Here is a 14721-nt window from a genome sequence, read left to right as displayed (position 1 = left end):
GGTCCAATCGCAGAACTGTTCATTGATTGATCTTCTAATTGTCCTTTTAAAATTACCTTTTATTATAAAATTCCAAGTACTTCTACTCGTCATTAGAAAATCAGATTATTTTCAGACCCAATTCTCGTTCAAGATTTTTCAACCACTTGCAATTAACATGTTTCTCCGTTACATGGAATAAATGTTTGAAATATGATATAATTAAGACAGCCTCAAATCGAACAATTCCTTTCTCGAGTTTTGCTCTTATCAACACGTTCGGCGATCCATTTTTATTGAGGGGAGGAGTGTCCATTCACCATGGAAACGTTTCGTGTCCCCTAAAACATTCGCATGACAAATTTGGCTTGATCTGTTCTCGGATTATGCAGAAATTTGATTTTCATTTGTATGGCAGCTTCTCCTAAGAGGTGAGTGGAGTGTCTAACTACCGTAAAAACATTTATTGTACCTTAAAACCTTCACATGCCAACTTTGGTTTGGTTTGCTTGATTAATTTCCGAGTAATGCAGAAATTTGTGTTTCAATTGTATGGCAGACCACCACCCCCCCCCCCCCTTAGAGAGGGGGAGGGGTCTCAAACTGTCACGAAAACCTTCTCCGGCCCCAAAAATCCCTATAGATATAGATATTTCAACCAAACGTGACAATTGAAAATTTTCGGAAAACTCTGAAGGAAAATGGGAAAGTTTGAAAAATTTAATTCGCATGTGTTCTACAATTACATTTTGACAAGCGTTCATTTGATGTTTGCGGTAACGAAATCGATCTTCGCTCGAAAGTGGAAATGGATTTTAATGCAATAGAATGCACTCCTATATCGTCTTCTATCTATATAAATCAAACTGGATCGCCGAATGTGTTGATAAGAGCAAAACTCGAGGAAGGAATTGTCCGATTTAGTCCATGTAACGGAGAAATATGTTATTTCCAAGTGGCTGAAAAATCTTGAACGAGAATTATGTCTGAAAATAATCTGATATCATAATGACGAGTTTTGGTAGAAGTACTAGGAATTTTATGGTAAAAGGTAATTTTAAAGGGTCGTTTAGAAGATCAATCAATGAGCAGTTCAACGATTGGACCCATGAACGTGGGCTTAGCAAGAAAACGTGGATGTGATAACGAAAAATAAATTTTGGTCGGGACGAAGTTTGCCGGGTCAGCTAGTGATGCATAAAAACACACGAGGTCCTTTATTCACGTTAGACAAAAATCTCAACTCTTCATTGTCAAGTTTTCAAGTTTTTTTGTTTCAAGGTTTCTTGTTCTGCTTCTATTTTGATTTTAATTTGATGTGCACTGTTTCACTTTCTTCTTCTCGCTGCTAGTAGAAGAATCCCAAAAAGTGGAGGAAATGATTTTCAGATTCAATGTTTCTCTTCTCTCCAGGGATCTGGGTACTTAGAGACACAAAAACAAGCCCCGCTGAGTCCTAATTCCACCGTTATGCGGATTGGGTCAAGTGAAAGAATAATAGAATAATTGTGAGAATTGTGTAGTCAATCGTATCAATCGTGTAATGCAGTTTGTAGTAATTATTGTGTATTTTTTCCTAATTTGTAGCCGAGGATCACACTCAATCGATGCAGGATCAGATGTCGGGAGCTGCAATAGCCATGTCACAAGTTGATATGCAATGTAATGTTGTTAACACTGAACCTACCGATGTTTCATGTATACCTATTCTTACCACAGCGGGTCAAGTGACCCTTTATGAATAGTTAGTGAACAATGACTCGATTTATATGGTTTTGTTGAGAAACATACCTTATTTCTCCTGCATATTTCGACATTTTTAGGATAACAATTATTAGCAAAATAATGAAATAATCATTCACTATTCATTCTCAAATACAACAAAATATATAAAGCAATAGTGAAAATGTGTAATGCAATGGTTTTGTATCACAACCACACATACAAATCTTTCTGATACCATATGGATGCTTGCATGGGTTAAATGACCCGTTACGGTAGTTAGGGCAGATTACATAAATTTATCAGTAAAAAAATAAACACTGAAAAATACATTCGATGTATGTTTTAAGAAAATTGGTGTAGGCAAATTATGTTGTGACAATGTAATTTGCAAGAAAAGTTTGACTAAAACTTAAATTGGGTCATTTGACCCTTCGTGGTAGGTTTAGTGTTAATATCGCATTTTAGATAGTTCAATAAATGACTAAAACTGCATGCTATAGTTCAATAATTACTAAATAAATCAATAATAATTCAAACATAAAGATTGGGTTGACATAACATGTTTGGAGTATATATGAAACCAACGTTGGACTGACGGCTTATACTGGGTTATACTGGCCGGTTTGACATTTGTTTACCAATGTTTGCGCGAATAATTCGTATGGCAAAAATTGACTAATCTTTGGTAATATTTATCAAAAAATTCATCGTACGAGTACCATTTACCATATACCATTTTTTCCTAAGAGTGTACGTGAGACATGAGAGAGAGAGAGAGAAACGAATTCATTTTGAGGGGAGTTACTTCAAAATGCAAAGATGTGTCCATTCGACTGGGGAAGAATGAAATGAGATAGCCCGACGCCCGATTGACTATTGAGTCATATTGACGGAGGAACTGCGTGAAGAAGAAAAAAGTCATATCTAATTGAATACGAAGAGGAATTTCTTCATTGCTCGCTGACTATCCTCAGTTGAAGATGACTATGCCGAGTCCTGGTAGCATGTAGCAAGTTGAATAGATCGAATTCTGTCTTAACCGGTAAATTTCCTTATTCATTGTGCCTGTAGTGATGGAAGATTGAGGTTTCCATAAGGCGTCGTGTACAAAAAACGTAATTACGTAATTTGTGCACCAAGCCCAAGTGCAGATTGCTTGCCAAACAAGATATTATGAAACGCTAGCTCTGGAAGATGTTTAAAATCTTTCAGAACGTATGTTTTATCGTCCATTCTTCTTCTTCTTCAGCGGCACTAATATAACTAGAATAATTTCGCCGTCTCAACGTAAAATTTCTTACGTCATTTTTATTAGTATTTGGCGAAGATTTATATGCCAATTAACACACTTGAATGTATTCTGAGTAGCTAGCTCTAGAATACGTGTGACCACAGTGCATGTCGGAAGAATATTTATTTGACGAGAAACTCTCCCGACCAGAACGGGAACCAAACCCAAACCCCCGGCAGGACAGGTGTGATGCTAACACTCGGCCACGGGAGCCCCCGATGAATGTTCGGAGCTAAATGTTTCGTTAGATATTGTCAATAATTTTCCTAAACATACTTGTATATCACTACATCAAACGCTAATATCACTAGACTTGATGGAAAGAGTATTCAATGGCAGTGACAAAAAATATAAAAGTTTTAAACGTTAGCCTCTCCAAATCAAAATTGCTGCCATCATTGGTGTTTCGTTGCCTATCAGAGATATTGCTGAATAAAGCTTAGCCTTGGTGTATCCCGCTCACAAACGATGAATATTTCGAATAGATTCATAAACACACACGACGTGAGTCATATCGGTTGCATTTTTCTCATTTTTTCCCACCATAATACTTTCTATTCTATTCCTGTCAGATTATCCATTACTCGCAAAAGATAGTGCGAGGCGTAGGGGGCGCTGAAACGCACCAGGGCACCAGTGGCAGTGATAAAACAGGGATATACAAGTGGTGGAATCGCTTGTGCGGATGAAGAATGCCAGTGATCTTCCGTTTCTGTTGAAATTTCCCAACCGCCAGCAGCATCGAGCAAACAAGCGACGATTGTGGCAATGAGAAGGATAAGCGCACTCACACAAAAAGTCAAAAGTAATTTTCTTTGTCTTGTCTATATATTTCCGAATCAAATCTCATGCCTTTCATGCCAGCGGTCGAACCAGTGCTTTTGTGTTTGTGTGTGTGTATGTTGCTGTGTGCTCTTTCCTATTTGTCAGCAAATTATTTGACCTATTTTCTGTAGTACTTCTGACGGGTTCTATCCTCGAAAGTTGATTAGATAGGGTTCGCTGCAGATGGTGGTGTTATATTTAAGATTAAATTGTTTAAATCAAGGAAACTCTTTTCAGTGGATGGGAAGCCAAAAAACCAATAGCGAGCCTCGCGTTTGTCCATCACAAAGTACAGTTCATATTTTTTTTCTGTTTCCAATATCGTCCTCTGAACTGTTTAATCCGTTCCCATTCGATAATCCTTTCTCGTCAATAATCTTTTAAATCCCGACTTCGCCGATCTGATTAAGTGCTGACAGCAGCTGCAGATCCCCTACTCAGAAACTCCCTTTTTCCCGTACGACTTCCCAGCGTAGGTTGGTTCAATCTATTCGAGTTTCCCTGTCGGTGGTTAACCGGGTGACGCGGACAGGACTTTTGCTGCATTCGCTGAAAGTATGATTGTGTCTGCTTGTGGTGCAGCAACGCGATAAATTTTTTATTGCGGTAAGCATTAGCGTTGCAATTTGCGGAGCTACGAATTTTCCACTTTCTCAGTTGTGCCATGTGGCTTGGCTTGGAACGCAGACAGACAGATTTCTGTTGATTTGTTCAATGGTGATGGCTGGCAGCTCCACAAAACATGTACAACGTTCCCGGTGATGGGTTGGAATGAGAAGAGTGGAAAAAATCTCAAATTCCTGTCGTCAATTTGTATTTTCTGGTACCTTGGTCGTGCCAATATCGACGGGTGACGTGAAATATTATGCATTTCAATGTTTGCGCTGCGCCGTGGTTATGGGCGGTCACAACTGCACGCATGCTGCAACTGTCCCAGACGCGATAACGAATTCGCTGCGCGATTCGACATAAGGTTTCGGAAAATTGTCGGTTTTGTGGATATTGGGGTTATTGCAGCTTGTTGAATTAAATCAAGCTTTTTCTCGCTTTCGGGCGAGTGGCATTTTGAACAATGTGTCGATTGTGGGAATAAATGTTGGCTTTGGTTTGACGACTTTTTAGTATGTAGAACTTTGGTTTATAACTCTTTAAAATTCTTGAAATGTAACTTAATTGAACCCTTATTCTTAAAAGTATTGTTTGTCACATTTTCCCTTCATTCTGGCAGAATACGTATGCCTCGTATGAAGAAATGTTGGTCTTTCTTTCCAAACAATGTTTACAGGTTGTTATGCTTTTATATCGATTCAAATAAAGTAACACATCGTTTGCCATCGTTCCTATTTTTCCGAGAAAACAGACTTGCTAATTAATGGCCACCGGAAGCTGTGCGGAAGACCCACTGTGTGTAGCATTATTTATTTAGCATTGCAGAAAAAAACGGACGCTCTCAACGTTCCGCGAATCGTCGGCACAATGAGTGAATAATAAACCTAGCGGGGAACAAATTAAATTTTTAAATATTTGTTTGGTGTTTTTCAATTTCTGAAATATGCTACCCAAACTGCTGCTGCTTTTGCTCGTTTGTGATCTTGTTGATGTGTCCTCATGCTAACGGGTAAACTCTGGCATGAAGCATTTCCCAAACTCTGTCAACACAGAAAAAGCATATACCTCGTATCATAAAATAACCCGATGGAGATAAAAAAACATTCGGACAGGACGGGAGTAGTTTGTGTCGGGCACAGACTCATAAATCGGATGAGCAAATTGGAATCATTCCCGGAACATCTGAAGTACATATAAAAATTATGCAGTCGTAAACACAAAATAGGATAGTAAGCTGACAGGAGAGAAGGCATCGTTGGAACGTTGCACACGCACACGCGGCCGACGGTGCAGTTGATGTCAGTTTCCGGGTGGGTGGTGCCATCGCTGCGCTCGGAATTCGGACCCCACAGTTGTTCTGTGACCACATATGGCTTCATGTGGTGTGTATGCATGTTTTCCATCGTTTTCAAGGATACTTTCGCAATTATTATCGATTGTTGCAGTTACTACACGTTGCTGGAATATAATCAATTCACCGCCAATAATTTGGACGACAACGACGATGATGAAGCAGGGCAGCGAAGGTGGACATAAATTTGTTGTCGCCACTTTGAAATATGGATAAAAATGTGCACCCTGGCGATAAATACATGATGTGCCATTTGCTTTCAATTTGCACGTTATCGTTTTCCGGTTTTGCGACAAGTTAATGGGACAGTGATGAAAGCGATAAAACAAGGGGAATTATTTTTAAGTGACAATTTGTTTGCGTTACATTGTGCCTTTGAATTGTTGGGTTCGTAAAATTTTTGCCAATTACGTCGTTCAATTGATTGAGAACGCGTGAATACATATGTCGAAATTTTATTGAAATTATTGTTCAAGATGTACAGGAGCATTTGAGTTGGTAGCAGTGATTTTGATTAACAGTTTTATTGAATTGTTTGTTCCTATGAGTATGAGTTTTTATTGTACATCATATTTTTTTTTTATCCAAAATATATATTTTTATTAAGGCTCATATGGCGTCAACCTGACGGGGCCGGGAGTTCAATATTTCGACAATGTTTGCCTTATAACTATGTTAGTAATATGTAACCGATTACTCGCGGTTGGCTCGAGGTTAGTATTACAAGTGTTTTCGTAATTGTGATGTTGCTGTCTTCAATGATCTGTACCTGTGCCCGACACAGGATACTTCCTATTGGGATGCAGCTGACCATTAATCAGCAACGCCCCCCTAGTCTGTACCCCATATCTAGCGTGGTGCGTCTTCTCGAGGAATCCAGGATAGAATGGTCACTAGCCGGCGCAATCATCAGCTCGTGTAGAGTTGTCATGAGCGGTACAACCTTTGGCTTTTGTTGAATCATCAGTGGACTGCACAACCTTTGGCCCGTGTATCTGTAAAGAGTGTGTGTATGTATTGCCGCGACTAAGTAAAAGTTTATAGATCGAATAGGAGGGATACCAAACAGGGACACAACGAAGGAAAAATCATTAAACGTTCACATCGGCGTTCCTGAGGAACAGGTATAGATGAAGCAGAAGATCAGGATCACGGCTACCTAAGATATCCCGGACGGGGATATCCGATGGTCTGCCTTGTGCTCTCAGTGCTCTAGAGAGCTGAGAGCGAGCAGCATGGAACCGGATACACGACCAGACAATATGCTCGATGTCGTGGTAGCCATCGCCACAATCACAAAGATTGTTTGCTGCGAGCCCAATTCGATAGAGATGCGCGTTTAGGTTGTAGTGATTGGACATAAGCCGAGATATCACGCGAATGAAATCACGACCTACATTCAATCCCTTGAACCATGCACTCGTCGAGACCTTAGGGATAATCGTGTGTAACCAACGACCGAACTCATCTTCACTCCACATGCGCTGCCAACTAACGAGTGTGTTCTGACGAGGAATGTGAAAAAATTCGTTATAAGTAATTTGCCTTTCAAAAAGTGTGCCTTCTGAAGCGCCCACCTTAGCTAGCGAGTCCGCTTTCTCATTCCCCGGAATCGAGCAATGAGAGGGAACCCATGCTAAGGTAATCTTGAATAATTTTTCGACCAAAACACTCAATAGATGTCTTATTCTTGTTAGGAAATAAGATGAGCGTTTATCAACTTTCATTGAGCGGATTGCCTCTATTGAGCTGAGACTGTCTGAAAAAATAAAATAGTGGTCGATGGGCAACGTTTCAATGATCCCTAATGCGTAATATATCGCACCCAGTTCAGCGACATACACGGAACAAGGATCTTTGAGTTTGAAAGAGGCACTGGAATTTTCATTGAAGATGCCGAAGCCAGTGGACCCGTTTATGCATGAACCGTCAGTAAAGAACATTTTATCAGATCTAACTTTCCCTTATTCTGCCGAAAATATCTCCGGAATGTAATCGGAGCGTAGATGATCTGGGATTCCATGGATCTTTTGTCGCATGGACAGATCAAAATTGACAGAGGAATTGCAAAAGTATGGGAAGCAAACTTGGTTGGAGATGCCCGGTGAAGGATGCACTTCATGGGTAAGGTACTCATGGTATAGAGACATAAAACTTGACTGAGGAGTCAGTTGGAGTAGATTTTCGAAGTTATCAATCACCAATGGATTTATGATCTTGCAACGGATGAGAAATCTGTAGGATAATTCTGCGAACCGAAGAGTAAGCGGGGGTACTCCTGCCAAAACTTCGAGACTCATCGTATGTGTCGAATGCAAACACCCCATGGCTATACGCAAGCAACGATATTGTATCCTCTCCAGCTTGAGAATATGAATCCTGGCAGCTGATCGGAAGCAAAAACTGCCATATTCTAACACTGATAATATCGTTGTTTTGTATAACTGAATGAGGTCTCCTGGATGGGCACCCCACCATGTTCCGGTTATTGTTTGGAGAAAATTGATTCTTTGCTGGCATTTCTGTTTCAAATACGCAATGTGTATTCCCCAGGTATTCACATCATATTAGTAGAAAGTATCTGAAAAAGATTAGCTAGGTACCTCTGCCTCGAAAATACAGTTTTTAACAACACAATGGAATATATAAATAGTTCAGATGCGTTAAAACGTGTGCGGTAAAGAGCCTGTTTTTTTGGGAAAATGCAGTGACCCTCTCCCACGAATAGAACATCTCAGACAATTTCAATATGAATAAGTATTTACAATAAGAAAGATTCCTACTGAGGATAGGGGAGAATCCAACCAAGATTTTCCAACAGGAACGATGGAATTTTCCATACTGTGCAAGTGGAAAATTCCCTACACATAGCAGGTAGCCAGTAAGTTAGTTCTAACGTTTTTAGAGTTCTGTACATCCTCACAGAGGGATCGAGGATTAGAGAGATAAAAAAAACAGTTGATAGTTGAACATCGAGAAGAACAGTTGTTTCTCTCGATAGAACAAAAAAGAAAAGTGCCCCAGACCGCTCGGGCGTTACATTTGGTGACAGCGGTGGGATTCTGTCCAAGTGGGGACAGTAGCCCACCCAATTAGTGATTATTTGGATGCTAGCGCGAGTGCGTTATCGACAACCAATTTCAGTGTACGCGGCGCATTTTATTCTTCGAATCAAGAAGGATCTTTGGTTTTTGTGAGGGAACAATTTCAATCGAAAGTGTGAGAAGAAAATTCGAATCGAGAATCGAATCAAAAATATAATCAATGAAAAAAAAAGTATCAGAAACATTGTGGAACAAAAGTTAAAAAATTAAGTAGTGATCGTAATTGACAGCAGATCAAGTGACATTGAATCTTCCAAAGTGTATGGAAGCAAAACCAGAAAACCAAAATCTGAATCGAAGTGGTTATCCCACCAAGTGAAAAAACGCTTGAATAGAAACTATCAAAACAGATTGGATTAAGCGAAACGGTACAAAAATATTACAACAGTGTCTAATCTCAACAGCCAGAATGAATAAGACGAAACGTGTGACGGAAGGCAATGCTGTGGAAGAGACGGTTCCTCTCAACGCAAAACTGTTGATCAAGTGCAATAACTTAAAATGGAAACAGTTTGATGGCAGTGATGTATTCAAAAAAGGAAAACACCGTAATATCGGGATACGTCTGTGGCGGTGACTACAGACCGGCAGGATTGGGTGAGCTATCATGATGCCAGTATTATGAGAAGGCGAACTTCTAGCTGGATTCTGGTTGGAGGAAAACGTTAATAAAGCTAGGTGGCACCTAATTAAGATAGTTAAACAATTTTATAAAAAATATATATAAAAAATGATAAAAGTATACTATTAAAAAAAAATACGAGAAATCGCTGATGCATTTGAAACGATGCATTCAGCAGATGCGAGGAAAAAAACTAGGGTTATTCAATTCTGTGAGAACTTTTTATTCTGTTTTGAAAACACAATCATATCTCCCATACTTCAATTGTATGAACAGGGAAAGATGGGGAAATGTACTTATCGATAATTTAAACAGGTTTGATTTCAAATTTCACGAACACACTTTAAAGTGGGATTTTAGAAAAAGTGATAGATTCAGCCATATATGTCTACAGCCAATTTAACAAGAATGTGTCCATCAATCGCAATCATAGCTTTTGAATGGATCGAAGGGCTGGAAAACCGGGAATTCTTTCCTGTAAGGGCATGCATGTATTGAACTTACTTGAAAGTTCAGGAGTAACTGAAAATGTGGGATAAAATTACATGATCAAATATATAAATGAGATAAAAATATATAAATGCGAAGAAAATTAATAAATGCGAGTAAAATTAATGGAAGAGCAATACACACTCTTCTAATATATAAAAGAATAAATGAAAGAATAAACAAGCGGATATTAATAATTGTGCGGGTATGCGAGGAAATATTTTCAATGTAGCTTGAAGGCTCTACAAAGTTGATCGATAAGACTGTTTGGGAAATTTTATGGAGATATGATAATTTTATTTTTCATTTGGAATTGCGGAATTTCAGAATTGAGGGAGTTGAGATAAATAAATACAGAAATCATAGCAAATGAAGAACACACAAAAATTGAAATAATATACAATCAGTTATATATAAAAATAACCTCACAGACCAATTTTAGAGGAAACTCTTCTAGTTTCCCCTAAAACTCATTGAGTAGGGGGAGATGCAGTGACCCTCTCCCACGAATAGAACATCTCAGACAATTTCAATATGAATAAGTATTTACAATAAGAAAGATTCCTACTGAAGATAGGAGAGAATCCAAACAAGGATTTTCCAACAGGAACGATGGAATTTTCCATACTGTGCAAGTGAAAATTCCCTACATATAGCAGGTAGCCAGTAAGTTAGTTCTAACGTTTTTAGAGTTCTGTACATCCTCACAGAGGGATCGAGGATTAGAGAGAAAAAATAAAACAGTTGATAGTTTAACATCGAGAAGAACAGTTGTTTCTCTCGAAAGAACAAAAAAGAAAAGTGCCCCAGACCGCTCGGGCGTTACAAAAAAATATCAATAACTTTGAGTGGAGTTGAGATATTGACATTTTCTGCATCACAAAATGTTTCTATAAGCAAGCTCTAAAAGTCTTTCGAAGATACCGTTCTGAATCATATTTAGAACAGTTTCATATTTCGGACACTAACTTGAAATACTCAATGTTCTGTTGATAAAATTAAATGGTTTCTCTAAAGAATCAATTGTGATATTAATTTTATAGTTATTATCATCAGGGCATTAAGCATTCCAAGTCATTTTTAAAGAGTGTCCGAAATATGATTCAGAACGGTAGTTGAATGTAGAATTTGAAATATTAAAGTTGTAATTTGTTGACAGTTTTCGTCTAGAGAATAACTGTCGAGCTCTAAATGCTAATTTCCACTTAAATGCACCTCCTGGGTCATTGTGCATTGATTAGTCAATTGAGAAATTGATGACATGATTTTTTTTGAATGGAAGTATGTATTTGTTTTCGACCAGACGAAATAAGTTTTCCACAGGAATTCGGACCACTTTAACTCAAGAGTAACTTTTAAAAAGGGCGTATCGATATTAGAAAGAGAAATCTGCACAATTATCTATATATATGGAAAAATGGATTTCTGTCTGTCTGTCTGTCTGTCTGATTCTCATGGACTCGGAAATTACTGAACCGATCAGTATGAAAACCCATGAACTTGCGCTTAGTAAGAAAACGTGAATGTTTGAAGGTATTGATAACAAAAAACAAATTTTGGGCGGGACGAAATTTGCCGGGTCAGCTAGTCTCATAAACTTTGAGTCGTACCGAAATGGTATCTTTGAAAGAGTTGCAGAGACTCGATGTTTAAGGGGGTAGTACACTATGAACATCATACAAAGTATGTGATTTTCGCGATTTTTTTCAACGAGATAATAAATTACTCTGATTAATCTGCTATTACAGTTTTATTGGGTATATATTACTTAACAAAAAAATGGTGTCTATTGGACTGAATACTGAATAGCCGCAACCGGTTTTTTGAACCCTTGCAGTCAGAACTTTGTAAACTGGTGGGAGTCCTACAAGTTTTTCCAGTGAACCGATTTCAACCAACGATTTTTTTACGTATTCTCGGATATATTACCTGTAGTCGTACGTAGGATTTTTGCAAAATATTGATTTTCGACGAAATGGCGACATTTTTTTGTAAAAAAATTGCTCAAAAATCGAGACAAAAACATTCACCAAAATTTTGGGACAAAAACTACAGTAAAGTAGACATCTCAAAAACATTTTATTTGTTTTTCAGGTTTCCATGGTGTACTACCACCTTAAACGTGGAAATAATAAACACTGAAAAAAATTCTACTTTTTTCATTGATGAAAAAAAATTGTTTGCAATATCTCAAATACATAGTCTTAATTTTTTTTATTTTTAAAACTTCCAAAATGTCTTCTTGTTAGCACAGAAACTAAAAAAAAGACATTTTGGAAGTTTTAAAAATAAATGTGAGATGATTAAATTATGTTTGACGAAGTTTGTGGAACAACGATTCTTTTAAGGACACGAAAAACATATGAAAAGGGATTATTTACTATCAAAAAGACAATAAACTAGAAACATTTGAATTTGAATATCTGGCTGTATTTAGACGGATGTTGATCATGGGCATTTTTGTTTAAAATTACATCAGAATTTGTCAAAATTTATTGTTAATATGTTAAAGTACTAATCAAAAATTCATTGAATTCGTTCCATAACAGTATTTTCATTATATGAAATTGGCCATATCTCGAGAACGTTTGGTCCAGTTCTCATGTAAACTATAATGCAAATTCGATTTTTCATATTACTTTTCTTAAATGGTTACGATTTCATAAACTATTGAAATTACTGAAATGAAATTAATAATTTCAGAGAAAAAAACTATGGATGGGTTATACCTATGATATAACCGCAAGGTTGACGTAGGACTGCCGTTGGCTTAGTAATCATTTGTGTTTTTTCAATTAGCAATAATCGCACTTCGAATGTTCCTCATTGGGTACGATATCGCCGCTGCGCAAAGCTGTTGATTAAATTATTGATTAAACTAGTAAATGAATGAAACAATTCACGAATTCAAATGCAAACAAATCCCAATTTAGGTCAATTCATGCATTATGGTAGTGGTTATCGCAGCAAATAGTTATCAACATTTTGCCTAATCATCAAACGGTATGCGTACAAGTTCAGTGAGTTGCCGACATGAAGGGGCATGCAGTCTTTAATAACCGAGCCAAAGCGTTGCATTTGTAACCGCTTTTGTAGACCGTGTTAGCAAAACGCATGTAATTTCTATCCTATCCTGTATCTATTGAAATGTTCGAAGGATCATCACTTAGTATAGAAAATATGACAATGTAGATTTTGAACCAAAACATTCAGTTTGGCATTTTCAGTACAACACTCTGGAGTTTCGTAATTTATATTGTTTGTACCTTTGAAATCTTCACTGGGCAAATACGACACTTGATCAAAATATTTATCAGGTCTGATGTCCGGTGGATCATTCGAATATTGAAATTCTGGTTAAGTCTGTTTATTTGCTTAGATCTAGGAGAGTGATCAACATGGAATGGCTCTCGTCTATCTTGTTTAGGTATGAAAAAAATCCGTGGTATTGATGGTGGCATTGTTGGATGTTAGATGTTGCGTATTCCAGTTAGATTTGGTAAATGGATTTAGATGTAATCTGACTGACTTTGCTTTGATACTTAATTTGATCGGGTAAAGCTATATCGCAGTGTAAATTTGGTCGTGGTGCAAAATTTATTCGTGAAGTGAATTTTCGTTGATTTTCAAAATTGAGAAGCAAAATATTCAATACTTTTCAGTCTCGTCGTTTCAATTTTGAAAAGAAAAAAAAAATGCAAAATATATATCAAGAAGAAAAGAACGAAGGTAAAGTGAGTGAAAATCCGTGCGAACACTGAACCGGAAGTTCAGGGACGACAACTAATTTAAAATGGGTCGGAAAATAGATCACACCAGTTCCTGTTCCTAATAGATTTTTTTTGTCGAAAACGGACCTTCAGAACGAATCGCTGTACATAATACAACATCAGCTCTCTCTCTTTCTCTCTCTCTCTCTCTCTCTCTCTTCGTAGGTTTAGAAATAAACTTCCAGATCAATGTCGATACCAGATGGAAAATAATATTGAAGCTAAATGTGAACATCGTACTGGAACGGGTTTGAGAAAAACTTGAAATACAATTACCACCCAAAATTCTCGTTAAATCTGTTGCTATTACTTTACCCACGAGGAGTTTTTCATTGTATCCTACTATCGAAACCATTTTATTCATTTGTTACAATGCAAATATGTTTAGTGTTTCCAGTTACTGCACCCTCATTCCTTCCACCATGACTAATGGAGAGTCTAGTGAAATCTCTTAAGACACAGCTTGTTCAGTCTTAATAGAATCTCACATGAGTACCCTTCTGCTGCTGACTCGGAACCACTCCATAAATTATTGTCCGCCGATCCGATTATTATCCGCACTAGCTGAGAGTCGCATCGAAAATTCCGCAACAATATATCTTACAATCAGCCGAGAAAATGCATCTGGTTTGGGATTATGTTGCTGCTTCAGACACTTTGAGATTTAAACCTCTCTGTTCTTAGTGTAAAACAGAATTAATGCAAGCTCCCTACATCGATTTAAACAGAAGCTCTTGTACGAAGCTGACAATCAGTAGTTTATTTTAAAGATCTAGCGTTTGAATAAGTTACCCCTAATTTCCCAACATTCAAATTAATTGGAATTCATCAATTCATTTCTCACAACTATAACCACTTTATTTACGCACGTTGTTTCAAATTGAGTCATCTTTTGATTACATTTATGATAAATGAGTTAGGCTTCTGGCGATTCCGCACATCAATCAGCCCTAAAA

General features: G+C 37.6%; 1 pseudogene; it reads right to left on the bottom strand.

The window, feature by feature from the left end:
- Window positions 1-12654: 12654 nt before the first annotated feature.
- Window positions 12655-12851, bottom strand: LOC129780967 (U4 spliceosomal RNA; annotated as a pseudogene).
- Window positions 12852-14721: the final 1870 nt, after the last annotated feature.

The sequence above is a fragment of the Toxorhynchites rutilus genome, chromosome 3, assembly GCF_029784135.1.
Source record: "Toxorhynchites rutilus septentrionalis strain SRP chromosome 3, ASM2978413v1, whole genome shotgun sequence".
NCBI lineage: Eukaryota > Metazoa > Arthropoda > Insecta > Diptera > Culicidae > Toxorhynchites > Toxorhynchites rutilus.
This window is presented reverse-complemented; position numbering and strand designations above follow the sequence as displayed.